This window comes from Ctenocephalides felis, unplaced genomic scaffold (genome assembly GCF_003426905.1).
Source record: "Ctenocephalides felis isolate EL2017-DRISC unplaced genomic scaffold, ASM342690v1 CF-g0.4_SCAFFOLD_01604, whole genome shotgun sequence".
Taxonomy (NCBI): domain Eukaryota; kingdom Metazoa; phylum Arthropoda; class Insecta; order Siphonaptera; family Pulicidae; genus Ctenocephalides; species Ctenocephalides felis.
In genome coordinates this window covers 43101980-43120024 of record NW_020537758.1, presented here as the reverse complement: position 1 = coordinate 43120024, position 18045 = coordinate 43101980, and positions in this window count along the sequence as shown.

Sequence of the window (18045 nt, the reverse complement as noted above, 5' to 3'; positions counted from 1 at the left end):
ATTGTGGTTAATTTTAATTAATTTTCACGTTTAATAACATTATCAATTTTAAATAATGGATATTAGTAGCTACTATAGTACATCCCAACTCTCCTAAAAAAATTAGAAACAAAAAATATTTCACGTTGTTTGAAAATTATGAGTTTTAAGTACAACCTAGAGCTTTGGTGAAATTGTGGCCATTTTTTAGTTAATGTGGTTAATTTTAATTAATTTTCACGTTTAATAATATTATCATTTTTAAATAATGGATACTAGTAGCTGCTGCTCATGTGCTTTATACAAGGTATCCCAGATCTTAACGTCCTGAAAATCTTTAAAAAAGAAAATTATCTCACGTTGCTAGAAAATTATGAGCTTTTAAGTACAACCTAGAGCTTTGGTAAAATTATTTGGTTATTGTGGTTAATTTTTATTAATTTAGTTTATTTAAACTTTGGAACCGTAATTGTGAATAGTATTTTCTTAACTATATGAAATAATAACAAAACTGCTCCAAGTTTTTAAGAATTAAGACTTCTTGTTGTACTATGAATTTACAATTTTTAAAATCAGCTGACTTTAAGAGGCTCTCCTTTAAAAAAAATGAACTAAAGTGTGTTGATAAGTTTCATCAAAATTTGGGATTTTAACATCAGGATTGTAAAATGGTATCATACTTGATAACTTTATTATTGAAAAATATTGAGTGAAAAATTGAAAACCTAGAAATGCTGAAATATTGGAACCAATTCCTACCTTGTTTACTTTTATATGATTGATTTTAATAAATTGAATGGTTAAATACCTGTCAAATTTAATTTCACTATACCTGCCAAAATACAAAATTATTCCTATCACCGATCTTCGATATTCGTTGGCTTTTATTTTTTCTCTATTTGGGTTTTCAGCAAAATTGATTATATTGAGAATGTATATATAAAAAAATAATTTTTGCAACGCACTGTATAAAAAAATCTTCTAAATTTATTGTTTTTGCTTTCCGTCTGTTTGGTATGAGCTATAGTCTTAATTTAATACTACCATAATAAGGCAAAATTCAAAAGATTTTTTTTAAGACCGAAGTAATTTTAGAGAAGTTACTTTTGCAGAATGTAGAGTTTTACTATGACATAACTCAATATATAAGTTCCTTTGGTCCCTCATGATGATTTGAAATTGTTTAACTTGCTTAATAAATAATTACATATTATAAACCTTGCACAATTTCATAATTATTAAAACGAAACAATCAGATTTGAAACCTTTCCCTTTAATTTGAAAAAAATGTTTCTTCTACTGCTCAAATACCCAAAAAAAGATTTATTCTATATCTGCCAATAAAATATAAATATATTACCAACAAGCAATTAATATAAATACAAAATTCTCTGAAAAAGTTGTAAAAATTTACTGTTTTTTAGTATTAATTTAAAAAAAATGAACAAAGGTGATTGAGCTGTCCATTATATAACCTTAATGATTCTGAATCGATTCGATACGGTGGCCCCTTTTGCGGCTTTTGGGAAATGAATTATGAGATTTTAAATACATCAAATCTTCTTTTGTAGTAATATGAAATTAATGTCTTCTAAATTTTATCATCGATATATGGGATGTTTTTTTAAAAAAATAATGCTAAACCTTTTATTTATTGGAAGCATTTTGAGGTATTTAAATGTCTCGATTTATCATTGCAGAATATAAATTTAATAATTTCTGCAATTGCAGTTTCTAGAAACTTTAGTTATATTAAAATCTTTGATTTTTTGCATGTTTTTTCGAATTGCTATGATATTTACATATTTATATAAATATTAAAAAGATTAACTCGTATTTGTAGCAAAATAACTTTTAACATACCAAAATAACTTCTAACCTTACCTTAGTTTTTACCTAAGATTTTTCTTTCACAATTTTTAGTTGTTTAATGTTAGCTTGAATTACACCTTTCGTGGACGTATTCTCATAAACGGCTGAACCAATTTTAAAAATTTAAATCTTTTTCTTAAGGTAAATTGTCGTAATAGTTTTTTGCAATTTGGCACAACTTCGAACTTTACATTATAGATTTTGGACAAAGCTGAGAATATATTGTTCTGTGAGGATATATTTTTTCGAAGCTTACTTAACACTAAAAAGCCTTTACTAATATAAATACCATTTTCTCCAATGTCGTCCTGGTCCAGGTGCAAATGCACATGCATATGTATAAGTATCCTTTTCTAATGAATGAATTATATATCTTAGGGGTGACTAGATCAGAAATTTCTTTTCCGTATCAACCCTTTCAGTTTTTTATTTAATGTTTGGAGTCAGGTAATTAACTAAATCTTTGTTCTTATGCCGACGAAATCGGTACATGATTTTGTGTTCTGTAATACAGGTTTGATAACTAATTTACAAAACCAACATAATTATTTTTTTACTACTAGATATAAATTTAACATAAATACGAGATAAAACATTAAAAGCGGCGTTTGCTTTTTGGGATTTTATATAACTCTTTTTATGTGGGTTGATTATGAGTTTATGGAAATATAATTACCAATAAATATCACAAGTAATCAGGACTAATTTAGAAGGTAAATTATGAATTCATAAATTATGATACGATTTGAGGTAGTATTTTTAATAGATATATCATAGAAAAGAAATAAAATTTATATATATATATATATATATATATATATAAATATATATATATATATATATATATATATATATATATACTAATAATACTAGCAAAAGAGATTATTTATTTTCATGTTTTAAAAGCAATCTGAATATAACAATCATCTTATGATCTGTCGTGCTCAATTTTTTTTGACATATATTTTTGGATTGCAACCCAATGGTTGACCTATCTATAATTGATGTTATTTTATTACATAATAAATATTTCATAATATAATTCGCCTTTTCCCAATTTTTCAAAGAAACCAAGATAAGATTTCAAAAAGAGAAATACATTGGAGCTTTCATCTTCTCATATTTGGAAAGCTCTCTTTCAAAAAAAATTGAGTGATGCAGATTTTTTTCTGCTGATTTCAATAACTTCAAAGGTAAAAGTGTAATAAATACCAAACGTTATCGAAATTTTATTTATGTGCAAATCATGTGTTTCAAATTGGAACTAACAAGAATTGTGTACACTTTCGTTACAATAATAACAAGGCTTAATAAAATTATAAAATTTAATACCAGAGCGTGAAATAACATGTGTTATAATATAAATATGCCGTCAGCTAAGTGGAGTATCGTAATATACAGAGCCGAAGTAGGGAAAATAAATCTTTTGTTAGAAAAATATTTTTTTAAATAACACACAAATTAAGAAAAAAAGACTAAATTAACATACTTTCTTAAAACACAATTCAAACTTGTTTACTTTTACTTGAAATAAAAGAAATAATGAATTATTTTTTTACATGGGTTATTTTTGAGTTATATAAAATGCGGTGAAGAGTAAAAAGAGTAAGAATTAAAAATAAGAGAAATTTATGGCTTCTGTAGTAACAATAATATATAATTATTTTCAAAATTTTTAATAAAAAAAGACTAATAAATCATCAATTTTTATTATTTTTTTATCAGAAACCAAGTAATTTAACTAAATATTCAATATGGAATTTGCATTTTATATAAACCAATTTAGGGTCTGGTGCTTCTGGGTAAAAAGCTCCTCTACATGGCATGTTTATTATATACAGAATTTTTAACGTTTTATAATAAAGTTTACAATTTACTTTTATTAGCAATAATATAAGATCATTGAAGTTGCAGTCCGATTTAGATGTTGTGGGAAGGGTTTTCGATTCGAATATTTTTATTTTGCTTTGTTCATAATTATCAATAATGATCATCTATGGCCAATTTTCGCTTGTTATAGCCATCGATTTTTATTAAAATTCCAACCTTTTACGATTAGTGTCTAATACTAGATATACGTATCTCATTCGTATTTGTTACTATTATTATTAATTATAACGGTCAATATACAAACTACGTAATATGTTTGATTATTCATTCTTACAACATTGCAGTATGTTCTTGCAATTGTGCGATAACGTTCGTTCTCAAGATTTGAAAAACCAGAAAACTACCCAAATAACTATTAGTCATCTATTGTTTCTCACAATGTTAAATAACATAAACAAAGTAATAAATTATTTTTACCTAAAAATTTAATAAGCCACCCTACTTTGCCAGTATATAAAGCCTTGCAATGACACAATAGGCAGTTTTAATTACTTGTGATTTAGTAGGCAGTTTTAATTCAATAATGTACGTATTTTAGTTTAATAGTTAGAAGTCAGAAGTCAGATAATAGTTTAATCATGTAATTCAGTAGTAGTTAGTAGTTATTTTTAATTCAATCATATTACATTTAGAAGACAGGCATTAGTTCAATCATGTAATTTAGTTCGTTTTAAGTCAGTTGTGTACAAGTAACAATAAAATAAATAATTATATCAAAGATCTTCGTCTGCCTATACTGATCAGCGTCCCATATATAGTGAAAGCAAATTTTACATATTTTTACAGTTTATTTGGAATCACCGGTATGACTCTATATATATTGGTGTCATATTGGCGGTTCCTACTTCTAATTTAAATACATTTCTTATTTGTAATGTAATAATTCAAAAGTAATAGTACTTAGAAGTAGACAACATACTGATACACATACTTAAATAGCTATAAATATTCTAGTATTGCAAAAACAGTTTTAACCTTATCCACTCGGATGCCGCCGGTAAGGGTTAAGTAATTGAATATCTAATTGCAAATTTAAAAAAAACTTTAATTTAGCTCTATTTGTTACGTGTATTTTCATAAATCTATAAAATCACAAATCTTTGTTTCATAATCTAATTTTTTTACCGATTTCGACCCTGCTTTCGCAAGCCACTTACAAACCCAAAGTGTCTGTTATTGCATTCGCATAAGTCGGAGTTCTTAAGACTATCGTCCCGCAGTCAATATCACTTGATACACAGTCTGATTAGGTTTTGCATCCTAATATAATCATTTTATATCACAATTTGAGCCCCAATAAACCACTAACAAGTTGTTACGAAATGGACTCGAGTTGGATAAGGATGTTTTTTTCATTACGGATATTCCGACTATCGTAGTCGTGTTTGAAGTCAAGCCGGCTATTGTGGACAGAACGAGCTAATGAAGACTTTGGTAAAGGTCTAAGAGAGCCGCTTATTCGACTGGTTAGTGGTATGACTTTGTTTTCGATATTGTAATTTTTTTTAGAATGACATCTAAATATAAATACAACTAGAGGTTTATGGCATCGTGCCTTAAGGCAAATTGCTGGTACTTCTCATATCGAAATTTAGAATTTTCATAAAACCATTAAAACTTTTTGAAAACTTTGAAAAAAAAGAGATTTTTGAGAATTATGGAATTTTTGAAAAATTTGATTTTTTTATATTTCGAATTTTTTTTTTCTTTTAATTTTTCTGATAATTTTGAACTTTCTGCAAAGCAATCGTGCGCGTTGCTGTTTTAGAAATATCGAAGCGCGTAAGCATTGGTACGGATCCTATAGAAATGTAAACAAAATTCATATATACTATTAAAATCTCACATATACATCCAATTTTCTAAGGTATGCCAAAATGTTCAGAAAGCTTTGAAACCTAAAGAGCACACTTTTGTTTATTACGTTTCCATGCAAAACACTAGCTATGATAATATTATGTAGTACGGTTTACATCATAGGTTACCAAACTTGTTTTGGACACCTTAGACTTTGCCATGGACCTCCTATTTAGCCTATATCGATTTTTTTTTTATAAATTTGTATTTGTACTGCCTTTTAGTATTAAACATTTAAAGTGAAGATGCTAGTCTAAATTAAGACATTTATTAATTAACTTCATAATGATAATAAAATAGATATTAACATCATCCCTTTCCGTTGACGTGTACTCCTTGAACGTTGTCATATGGACCACTTTCGAAATTACTAATTGTTCAATCGAGACAAAAAAAGTATTTTAGTATCGTTCAAGATCTCATTGAAAAATGCATGTTATTACTTACCCATAGCTCCTCTATATAGAAAAAAATTGTATGCCCACAAAATTGTATGCCATTAAAAATATTAAGATTAAAACAGAAAATCCCATCAATTTAGTTTTATAAACATGTATTAGTACTATTTACTAAGTAAACCACCATATAATTAATGGTATAAACGAGTAGCTGAAATAGCTAATAATTCTGTATTTTTCTGCATATTAGTGTGATAATTAACTTGTGCCATGTGTAGATAAAAGCTAATATTCTTAATGTGTTGCTAATTACGATTTTTTTTAGATAAAAGTCCCCAATAATTATATGTTTTTACTCTATAATAACTGCAAGTTTAATATTTTAAATGAACAAATTACCACAAACCTGTTTAATTGACCATTTTTATTCTAATATATATATATTATATATATATATATATATATATATTAGGGTGGGCCTTAATATGGACATTTTCGAATTTCCTTGCTCCCAAGGGCTCAAATGCTTCCAAATTGATAAAAAACAAATCTCTGAAAATTTTAGCTCCTAATATTAACGTGAAGATGGTCCGCACTCCAACCAAAATTTCTTTGTTATTCTTCCTAAAATATATAAAAATTTTAGGTGTATTTTTTTTATTTATGATTAATATAAGTTATTCTTATAGTTTTGATTCACTCATAAAATTAAAAAAAGACAGGAATTTTACCCATATGATTTCCACAAAAAACTTTGGTTGGAGTTTGGACTATCTTAAAGTTAATATTAAGAACTAAAACTATCATAGAATTTTATTTTTATTAACTTGGAAGCATTCGAGCCCTTGGGAGCAAAGAAATTGGACAATATCTATATTTAGGACCACTCTAATATATATACGTAAAATTATTTTATAATTATATATTCTTCAAAATTTATTTTTATCTTTTGAGCTAAAAGTCCCATAATTGCGCTATCCTGAAAACTATCTATAGATGAATATATGAGTTTAAATAAATAGGTGAATACAATATTTGAAAGTTTTATGTCGAAATTAATGTATCAATCTTTTTCTCAACACCAAGCTGAGAAAATTTGTAAAAAGTTCCATGCGTTCGAACAATCACTATTGTTACATCGAATCTCCTTCAGAATTTTTATTTGACCACCGCGGCTCATTCATAAAATTAACCAACACATCACACACATTTATGAATATGTTTATATTATATATTTATATGACTTTTACTAAATGCTCCATATATTTTCTTAACACTTACGATTTTTTCTCACAAACTTTGTTTTATTCGTTACCTCAAGGGTGTGAGTTGTATGGGCGGTGCGTCTGAATATTAGAGGGATGAAATTTTTTTGATGAAAAAGCGATGATAAACGTGAAGTGTTTTATGATAGTGCTTGAGCTATGTTTTTTCTAAATATATTTAAAATATTTTTATTATTAAAATGTGTTAATTTTAATAAATGTTGATCACCTGTTCTTGAGTTTTTGAGCATATTGTAGATAAAAAATGAACAAGTGCAATCAAGGTTTGAATATGTATTTATAAATAAAATTATTAACATTGTATAAGAAAATTAGTAAGTCAAACACAATTGATAGACATCATTTTCTTACACACTCTATATTTTTTATATATGTTTGTTCAATAAGTTTCCTTGGGGTAAGATATGCAACCTACTAATATTCACCTTATATAGGTAAACATTTTAAATAATTTAGTGAAACTATAGTCCTTGTTTCATGCAATAAATTGTGCTCAAGGGCACTCATTTATTTGTGTAACCTACTAATTCGATTTATATTTATATCCATATATCAGTTCAACCACAAAACACACGACTGACAATGTCTGTCCAAAGACTAAAAATAATAGAGGACCCCTGACATCTGCTATGCATAAGGCTTTTGGTGGTTGTTTTCTTATGATTTTATCATATGTAAATTTTTTTCTCTCGATCATAAAATGATCAATCCAATGACTTACAAGACCTTGTTCTACAGCATTGGCTAGTCTACGTCTTAGTAGTCTATAATAAGGTGATCTTGGTGACAATGCTAGGATCATTTGGCATGGGGTTACAATTTCCTATAATATATAATTATTTATCATCATTAAATTCATTTCTAATTTGTTTATATAGATACCTACGTCCATGGGTTCCATAAAATTCCTATAATCTCGTTCATTGATTAGAACTGCGTCCAATAAATATTTGTTTTTTAGAAATCTTAGGAAAAACACTCGTTTTCCTTTTTTAAGTATTTTTTCAAGTTCATTCCAGCCTCCTGGTGGAAATGGATCTGAACTGTGTGCTAATTCTCTCACAAAGTAGTTTTCAGAATTCGACAAATCGCCTTTTATCAAAAGATTGACATCAGGTCTTGCAATTTCGCTCAATTTAATTCCTTCTGCAAAGAGTAAAATATAATAGAACTAGTGGTGTATGGTATCGTTCCTTAAGGCAATTTGCTGGAACTTACTGTACTGTAATACAATATTCGAAGAATTTTAAATGTTTTCAAATATATTATAAATACTGTAACTTTCATTATTTGTATTTTATAGACAAAATATTAAAGCTTATAAATTGGACAATGATGTTCATATAAGTTTACATGAAAAGTGAATAAATAAAACTTAATGATACCCCGAAGGGTAGTTTGAATAAAGAATCTTGTCTTATCATATAAACAGAATTGCAAAGTTAAAATTATTTATTTCAAGTATTTTGGCTTGATTTAAAATTAAAATTCGAATTAAAACCGACATTCCAAGAAATTATTCTTTGTGAATTAGACATTTTTTTTTCTTAAATTTTGAAATAGTTTTTTTTTACTTTCTCCAAAAACAGTCGTTTCGTCAACACAAGCATAAAGTTTATGAATCATTCAAATCGGATGCTTTGCTCTCTCAAAAACATTTATAAAACATCATTTTTTACACATTCAGCTCCGAAACTCAAAACGGCTGGTCCTGTCTTTGGCAAAAACTAATCACCATATCGCCCCATCATTACGAATTAAATGTTTTTTGAATCATTCCAAACAGATGCTCAGTTCCCAAAAACCGTTTCTTTGCCCAAAAACTAATCAGCAATAATTAGTAGGAATCGATTGCTCTTTCAATCAATCAAATTGGTTGAGCTGTACTTCCGAAAACGTCGACGAAAAATTTAATCCATATACACACACACATCAATTTTTTTTTAGATATGCCAAAATGTTCAGAAACCTCTGGAGCGTAAAGATATGCACAAATTTTCATTTTCGATTTTTGGCCCATTATTATCACTTACCCTACGAGAAGTTAAACATTGACTAGTATAATTCATTGAAGCCAATTTGTGATTATAATATTTTTTATTATTAACTAACAAACCGGGCGAACTCCGTTTCACCACCAGATGGTTTCATTTCATGTAACATTTCGTTTAGTGATTAAAAGATGAAGAAAAAAATTGCCTGCTGTTGAAATTGAATAAAAATTTGCACAATACACGTAAATGATGGTTTCCAATTGAAATGTTAGGAAACGAATAACTTTTTTTTTTTTTTTTGCACAATTTCACAGTGAAAACAATGCTGGTTTGTCACATGAAATTAACTGAGCAGAGAACAATGAGTAGCTGTCAAACAAATGAGTAGCAGTCAGACAAAAAATATTAGTTTGCAGTACATGCTAAGTATCAAAGATGACGCTGTATGTGAAAAAAGACAAAATTTTCTTTGCTATAAACCTCACGGAGCCCGAGACTTTTCCAACGAATGCAAAGACGAGTTATATCGTCAGAAAGGAAAACCCGACTTATTTATATATAATAGATTACTAAAGAAAACTTACCAGTATTTGCTAACTGTTCCACTGTTTTTATTTGTGGTTCATACTTTTTTTCGGTCAAGTAAGATGAGTAGCGAGTAGTATAAGCCACGGTGACTGCAACAAAAATTTTTTTTCTATAGTATAAATAATAATTTTAATATCAAATAATTGAAGTTGATACTTTACTCAGCATGTTGCATAATAACCAATTTAACAATAACATTTTAATAGTCCTGGATCCGGGCATATGTGCACCATGCCCTGACGAAATATCTGCTATACTCATCATACAATATGAAATACTTGTATAAGGTGATGTAATAGAAAAAACTATATGTTGCCTGCAAATTCCAAAAGAATCTGTTGATATAGTTCATTTTATGATTTATTAGTAAAAATAATCAATAACTTACTGTTTAGCAAATATATAAAGTGTAACGCAGATTATTATTAATGATCCTATAAAACCAATCCACACATTTTTGTCCACTGATAAATATAAAAATTTAGACGAGTCGACTGGACGCGGTTTAGGCACCATAAAAGTACTGCCTAACATATCATAAACAAAAAATGTGCGAACTATCTTTAAGTTTCCAAATAAATATGTACAAGAACTGCATAATGCAATATCAGCACCACCAGCTAACAAAAAATCTTCTTGACCTTTATGGTACCAAACACTGCCATTTGCAGCATCCGCCATGTTAATCTAATATTGTTTTATGATAAATAGGGAATAATATCAGCACTTAAATATGAAATAATTTTTAATAAAGTATTTATCACCTTTATTCCAGCTTCTTTCGCAGTCATAATACTGGTCTTCCACCCACTAGAAATTCCTTCAGCAATTCGGTATTCAAAACCATTTGGCTCTCCTTTCTCATTTACCCAACTAAATGGCTCATAACGGCCCATCAATATTCTAACTGTCAATTTATTTCGTGAAGGAATCCATTTCTGTTTTTCAAAAGTTTTATCCAAAAAATTGCCACTTGCGCCAATGTCCTCAGGTGAACTATTTGCGTCTAAACTTTCTTTATAGTCAATTGAAGGTGCAAGCACTTCTTGAATTTGTATGTTAGTGTCATTGATTTTAAATGATTTGTACTGTTCAATATAGATATTTACTTTCACAATCAAAATATTTAGATACATTGTTTTAATTAAAGTTTGTATTTCATCCAAAGATTCATCAGTATTTCTTGTTATTACTAGCACTTTAGTATCAACAATTGCCGTATTATTTATTGCACGCAATTTTCTTATTATTTCTGGATGATTGATATCTGCCTGTAATATTATAAAACCATCACAGTTAGATGAAGTTTCTTCTGTTGATAGAATGTTTTCTGAAGAAAATACTGAATCACTACTGAGCAATTTTTTTTTATATATTAAATCATGCAATTCACTGTCATCTCCATAAATATACCAACATCTTTTAGTTTTAAGTAAATGTTGACCAAAAATTGTGGTAATGGTAATTAGAAATATGATGAGATTACTGGATTTAAACATTATTGCTTTTAGTGCTTATTCTAAATTACGAATGATTAGTTTTATTTTTCTGATCATATTTTATATAGTTGGATACTGATCGCGTGCAAATTATAGTTTTAACTATTTTGCATGTTGGTATTTAGTGAATAATTTATAAAATCACACTACATATTCATAAATAATCTAGCTAATAATTAATCCGTTCTAAGCACTGGCAAAAAGCTTTCATGCTCTTATTTAGTTATTTTCTATTAAATATCAAATAGTTTTACAAATTGAGTGTTTGTTTAGCCATAATTGATAATTTTATATTCTGTGAGGTTCGTGTCATGTTAATCATTATAAATTTAATGCCAGTTTAGTAAGTACCGTGAACATTAACAAATGATATTCTTGCAATTTAAAAATGAACTGGCAGATTTCTTTAGAACAACAACCAATATAATATTTTTATATAACTTGTTATTTATTAATGCTATGTAGAGTAAGTTATAGTAATCGCAAAAAAATCAAAAATGTCCAGTATATATTTACGTTTCAAAAGTTTCTGAATATTTTGCATACCTTAGAAAAATGGATGTGTGTGTATGTGTGTGTGTGTGTGGATACAAATTTTTGTCAACGATTTCGGGAACACAGATCAACCGATTTGAATAATTCAAAAAAAATTTCAATTCCTATTATTAAGGAGACGTGCTGATTAGTTTTTGGCAAAAGCAGGTCTACCCGTTCCAAAGACACGGGGCAAAAAGTGCCAATACGGTAACTCAGTTTTTAGAGAACGGAGCGTCCGATTTTAATAATTCGAAAACATTTTACTTATATTGATATTAAGGTGAAAAACTGATTAAATTTTGAGGAAGGCAGGTCTAGCGATTTCGGAGATCTAATAAAAAAAGTAATAAAAGCCATTTAGCGGCCGAAAGTGATCATTAGATATGCACATCAAATTATCAAATATTTTATGGAGTTTTTGATCATATGTTTAAATTTTGTTTTTCATTTCTATAGGTTCCGTAACACCGTTCGTCCGTTAGATAGCGACGCGGCGTTTACGCGCTTCGATACTTCGTCTCTATGCTGCTAAAGTAGTGCGATTGCTTTGGAAAGCAGTTCAAAATTCCCAAAATATTTCAAATTGAGGAAAACATTTTTTTCAAAAAACTCTTTTTTTCAAACATTTAAAATTTCTCGAAAATCAAATTTTTCCAAAGTTCAAAAAAAAATTCTTTATTAAAAAAAATAATTTGATACGGGAAGTTCCAGCAATTAGCCTTAAGGCACAATGCCATACCCCTTGTTCCATAAAACAAGTCTTGTATGTTGGATAAAATTACTTCTGTTCTAACCATTGAACAACAAAATTTTACAAATTTTCAAATATTTTATTGAAATTGGTTTTGATATATTTAATGAATTAGGATATTATTCTTTCAGTTAATTTTACTATAACATGTTCATATAATTTTTTTCAGCCTTCATCTTTAGAACTGCCGCCAGTTGTCTGGGTCTAAATTTTAATCCCTCCACAAAAATTAGCTTAGCCGAAATTCTCGCAATTGCTATTTCTCCATAACCCCAGGGGCTTCATAGTCTTGTTTCAGAATTTGAAATGTTTTGACAGCGATAATAATATAGTCACACTTTCTTCTTTTGGCTAGGTCAAAAAACATCTGTTTCCACTCTTGGCACATGTCGAGAACATATTGAGAGATCCAGGAAAAAAGTGCGGACGGATTTAGATGCTACCGAAAGAAAGCTTATCGAAAATAAATAAACAAATAAGAAAAATTATAAAATTTTGATGCCAGGGTGTAATAACATCTTTAACTTCCCAAGAGCCTGAAACCTTTAAATTTATATTATGGGCAAACAAATTATATCAATAATGTATTATATATCAAAAGAATACAGCTCTTGTTGGCTGCTTTTATCAGCTCTTTAAGAAATTGGGAAGCATTACGATGTTTGCTACTCTTAAACTAAATTTAAAATATATATTAATATTGTAGTTGTTTTGTATTCTATTATTTCATTATAATCTCGCATGAAAAGTATTCTATTATTTCATTATAATCTCGCATGAAAAGTATTCTACGTATGGAAGTAAAAACCCAATAAAGTTGTCCTTTGTCCAAAGTTGTTCTCCTCTGTTCGCCAAAAGTAAGTAAAATCTTAAATAAATAAACATTTCAGATATTCAAGAATACAAAAACATCTATTAAATTTGGAGTGTGAAATGGACTGTTGTTTTTTCTCGTGTCATATATTTAGGCTAATTTTTTTTAAGTATTTTGACTAATTATTTGATTCTGAAAACTTTGGCCAACTTGTGTGGTACCTAATGAATTTATAGTTCAAAGTGATTGATTTATAGATGACTATATTCAAAATGTAGAAACAAAATAGTTTATAAATATTGATCTTGTCTGTTTATTGTCTCTCTGATATCTAGAACATTCGTGCCCATTTTGCTAATAAAAGTTATAACTAGTGGTATGTGGCAAAGTGCCTTAAGGCAAATTGCTGGAATTTCCCGTACTGTAACGGAATGATCGAGGTATATTTAATGTTTTAAAATAGATTATTATAAATACGGTAACATTTTCTAATTATTATAAGAATTATATAAACTGAATAACAAAGTTAGAATTTTTTATTTAAAGTATGAAAGTGAACTTCAGAACTTTAGCCAGAATTAAATTTAAAATCTGAATTATTTTCGATATACAAAAAAAAAATCATTTGGAAAAAGAAAATTATTGAAATAAAAAAATCAATTGTTTTGCTAACACAAGCAGAATGTGTTTTGGATCATTCAAATCGGATACCCAGTTCTTTCAGAAACTCGGTTTCTATTTTTTCCACTCTTTGCTTTGTATCTCCGTAACGGCTAAACCTGTCTTAGTAAAAAAATAATCAGCACATCTTTCTATCATTAGGAATCGATTGCTTTTTGAATTTTTCAAATCGATTTATCCAGACGCCCAAAATGGTCGACGAAATATTGTCTCCACGCATACGAACACACACATCCATTTTTTCTGAGGTATGCCAAAATTTCAAAAATCTCTGAAATATGAAGGTATGCCAAAATTTTCATTTTTTAATTCTGGCCCATTACTCTAACTTACTCTACGGGAAGTTAATAATTAATTAAATTAAATGTGACAATAGAGAAACATACACAATTTTGCAGAAACCTCTAGAATTCATATTAATATGCATTTGATATATAAAATATTTAGAAACTGATTTTCCAGAAAAAATATAAAAATATAACAAGTGCCCATCTCTTATTATATATTTGCCTAGACTCTTGAGCAGGCCTTCTTAAACTTTTGTCCTTCGCGACCCTATTTATGATAAAAATTTTTTGACAACCCCATTTATGATTTCGAGTTCTTTGACGACCCACATATATAAAAAGAAGAATATTTTTAGATAATTTATTTATTTGGTAACAATATATATACATATATATAGTTTTAGAATTTATTGTAAAACATACAAAAACCTAGACGTGATGTTATAAAATGATATAAATATTTGACATTTTAAAAACTCTCGCGACCCCAAAATTTTCATATGCGACCCCATTTGGGTCGCAACCCATGGATTAAAAAGCCCTAGTCTAGAAATTAGGTTCCCAAACTTGTTTGTGTCGTAAACTTCTTAGACTTTACCTCTAATTAGCCGATATCAATTTTTTTTTTATAAATTTTCATTTGTACTAACGTTTAGTATTAAAGATTCAAAGTAAAAATTCAAATACACGTTTAGGCATTAATTATTATGACTAAATAATAATAATAAAAAATATATATTAACAAAGTGTGTTGTGATCCATTATTGTGGATGTCTAAAATTTCTTTTCGCTGATGTGGACCCTTAAGGGTTCATATGGACCACTTTATGAATCACATGTTTTATAAATATATATATATATATATATATATATATATATATATATATCTATACATGTTAATATATAGCATAGTGACAATAGATAAAAGTGACAATAGATAAAAGTATCAGGAACATCTTAGTCCTAAAAGTATCAGGAACATCAAAGTTAGTCAAATCTGAATAGTTTTCCCATTACCTTGATCCTGATACCATCTTCTCATTGATTTTCAGTCGAATAAATCATTACACATCTACTGAAAGTACTAAATAGTAAATTATAGTATGCAAATATTTGCAGAAGTGCATCCTAAACACATACCATATCTACCTTTGAAAATATGCTCGTTTATTTAATTTTGTCTAAAAATGTCTTCGGACATTATTCGTTTAAATAAATCATCCATAAACCATTTATAACAAAAGTTGCAACAAATATCTAACCGCACAGTTCGCAAGACAGTTCTTTATGCAACGGGAAGAAAAATCGTAAGTAAAATCCGAGACCTTAAAGAAAAAATATATAATAAGGTATACAATGTGACCTATGGTCAGTTTAAGCACAATAGGTCTACAACAAAGGGCTATGCCAATAAATGTTCGGTCTATTGATGAAACGTGCCATGGATTTTTTGTCGGATTTTTTTTTCGATTTCTTGTGGTTTTGTATCAGATTCGGAAATATCGACGGTACATATCGACAGAAACTCGCTTTCTATGGATCGTGTGCGAAAGCATGGATAAAAGATACATATATAATAAATTGCGGCAAAAAATTCAAATACTGAAAGCATTTTTTTCATAGATTTTTTTAACTGTGATTTACTAGAAACCGTTATCATTTTGATACGTCAAGTTTAAATTATGATTTTTGCTGTTCCATAGTTGTGGACATGAAAGTCCAGAGTATTGTGAGCTAGAAAATATATTAATCTATTAGTGGATGCTATTATATATAATACATTTTTTTTTATAATTAAACTAGTGGTGTATGGCATCGTGCCTAATGGCAAATTGCTGGAACGTACCTAAGAATTTTTTTTTAAAAAAGTTTCAATTTTCTCCTAGAAAAATGGACCTTCTTGAAAAATTTGATTTTGTTTATACTTTGAAATATTTTGGAAATTTTGATCATTTTTTCAAAGCAATCGCAATACGTTAGCTATGCGTACAAACAAAATATCAAAGCGCGTAGGCGCCGCTTCGCGGTACAAAGAATAAACATTGGTACGGAACTCATAAAAAAATAAACAAAATTTGTTATTATTATTAAAATATCTATAAATTATGTGATAATTTGATGTGCATATGTCCAATGATAGTGTTTGTCCGCAAAATGGCATTTTTTTCACTTTTTTTTCACCTGTCTTTGCCAAAAAAAATTTCTAGATTTATAGATTTTAATTGGATATTTTTATGTAATTTTATTGAATATATTCTTTAGTTTCTATTATTTATTTCTTTTGGTATTAACAACGTATAACTAATTTTAAAGTTCTGATAACAAAATAATCAGATAAAGTTTGATTTGCTTTATTAAAATCTGTATCGATCACGTCTGAATTAACTTTATTTTTCAGATTCCCAGTTATTAATAACTAGTTTATTTAACAAGTCGAAATAATAATAAACTTATGCTCTAACTTTTCTAATTCTATTGTAATTGCAACATCAGAAATTGAAGCTAATGACTCTAACTGCAAAATTTGAGATTATACAATATTTTTATTAGGTTTGAATTAACTTATAATAAATTTTAATATTCTAATGACTTCAGAAGCATTAATTGTATTTAAGACTGTGGATTAAACTGAAAATATTCAAAATACCTTTTTTTAAAACTGTGCATAGTATTTTAAATACCACAGAATGACAACAAATAACATGATTTATTTGTATTTTCTTTTAAATGTGTCCCAATTAAACCGCAGTTGAAAGATTTTTCCCATATATTGTTCAGGACACTTCAATTTTATCAATGTACAACTTATTTATAAATAAATGGCACTCTTGAGCTATTATTTGACGATTTAATTATATATTTTGTCAAATCAAGAGTCTTTTCTATCAATTATTCACGGTTCCTCGAATCCACAGAAATTCAGCATCCAAATCCACTTCAGATCAAGTCGTCACTATTTGTTGACAATACAATACGTTTTTGCGAAATCTTACATTTATCTTTATCTTTATCTATTTTTTAAGATTCTGATCATCAGAGTTTCTTCTTTTCATAAAGATTTTTTCGCAATTCTTCTTTGACCACAATGAAGAACAAAATTTGTTTTTCTTTGTTGAACATTTTTGTGCAGAATGATATTATCTTATGTATCTCGCCTGGGGTAGGAGGATATTAAAAAAGCTGTCAAAATAAAAACAGACGATTTTATTATTTAGTTTATATCTGAAGAATTGTCATCAGGTTTATCAGATCATGAAATATAATACAGAACTAATTGCAAATCAAAAGGTTTGAGAAACGATATGTGGAAGAAAAATGATCTTACCATATAGAGAATTAGATATAATTTTTAAGGAATTTTAGTATTGCTTAAAACATAGCATATAGTAAATATTTATAATTATTAAATTCATTAAAGAAATTCTTTCATAAATGTATGCATAACCGTATAAAAAATTGTTTTAGATAAGAACTTGCCCCTGAAATTCTAAAATTGCAAAAACTGAATGTCAATCCAGAAAATTCGCATCTTTGTTATTCATCTTCTAATTTTTTTAAATTCTATTTAAAATTTCAAAACGTGAGATCATAGAATATAGTTTGAAATATATT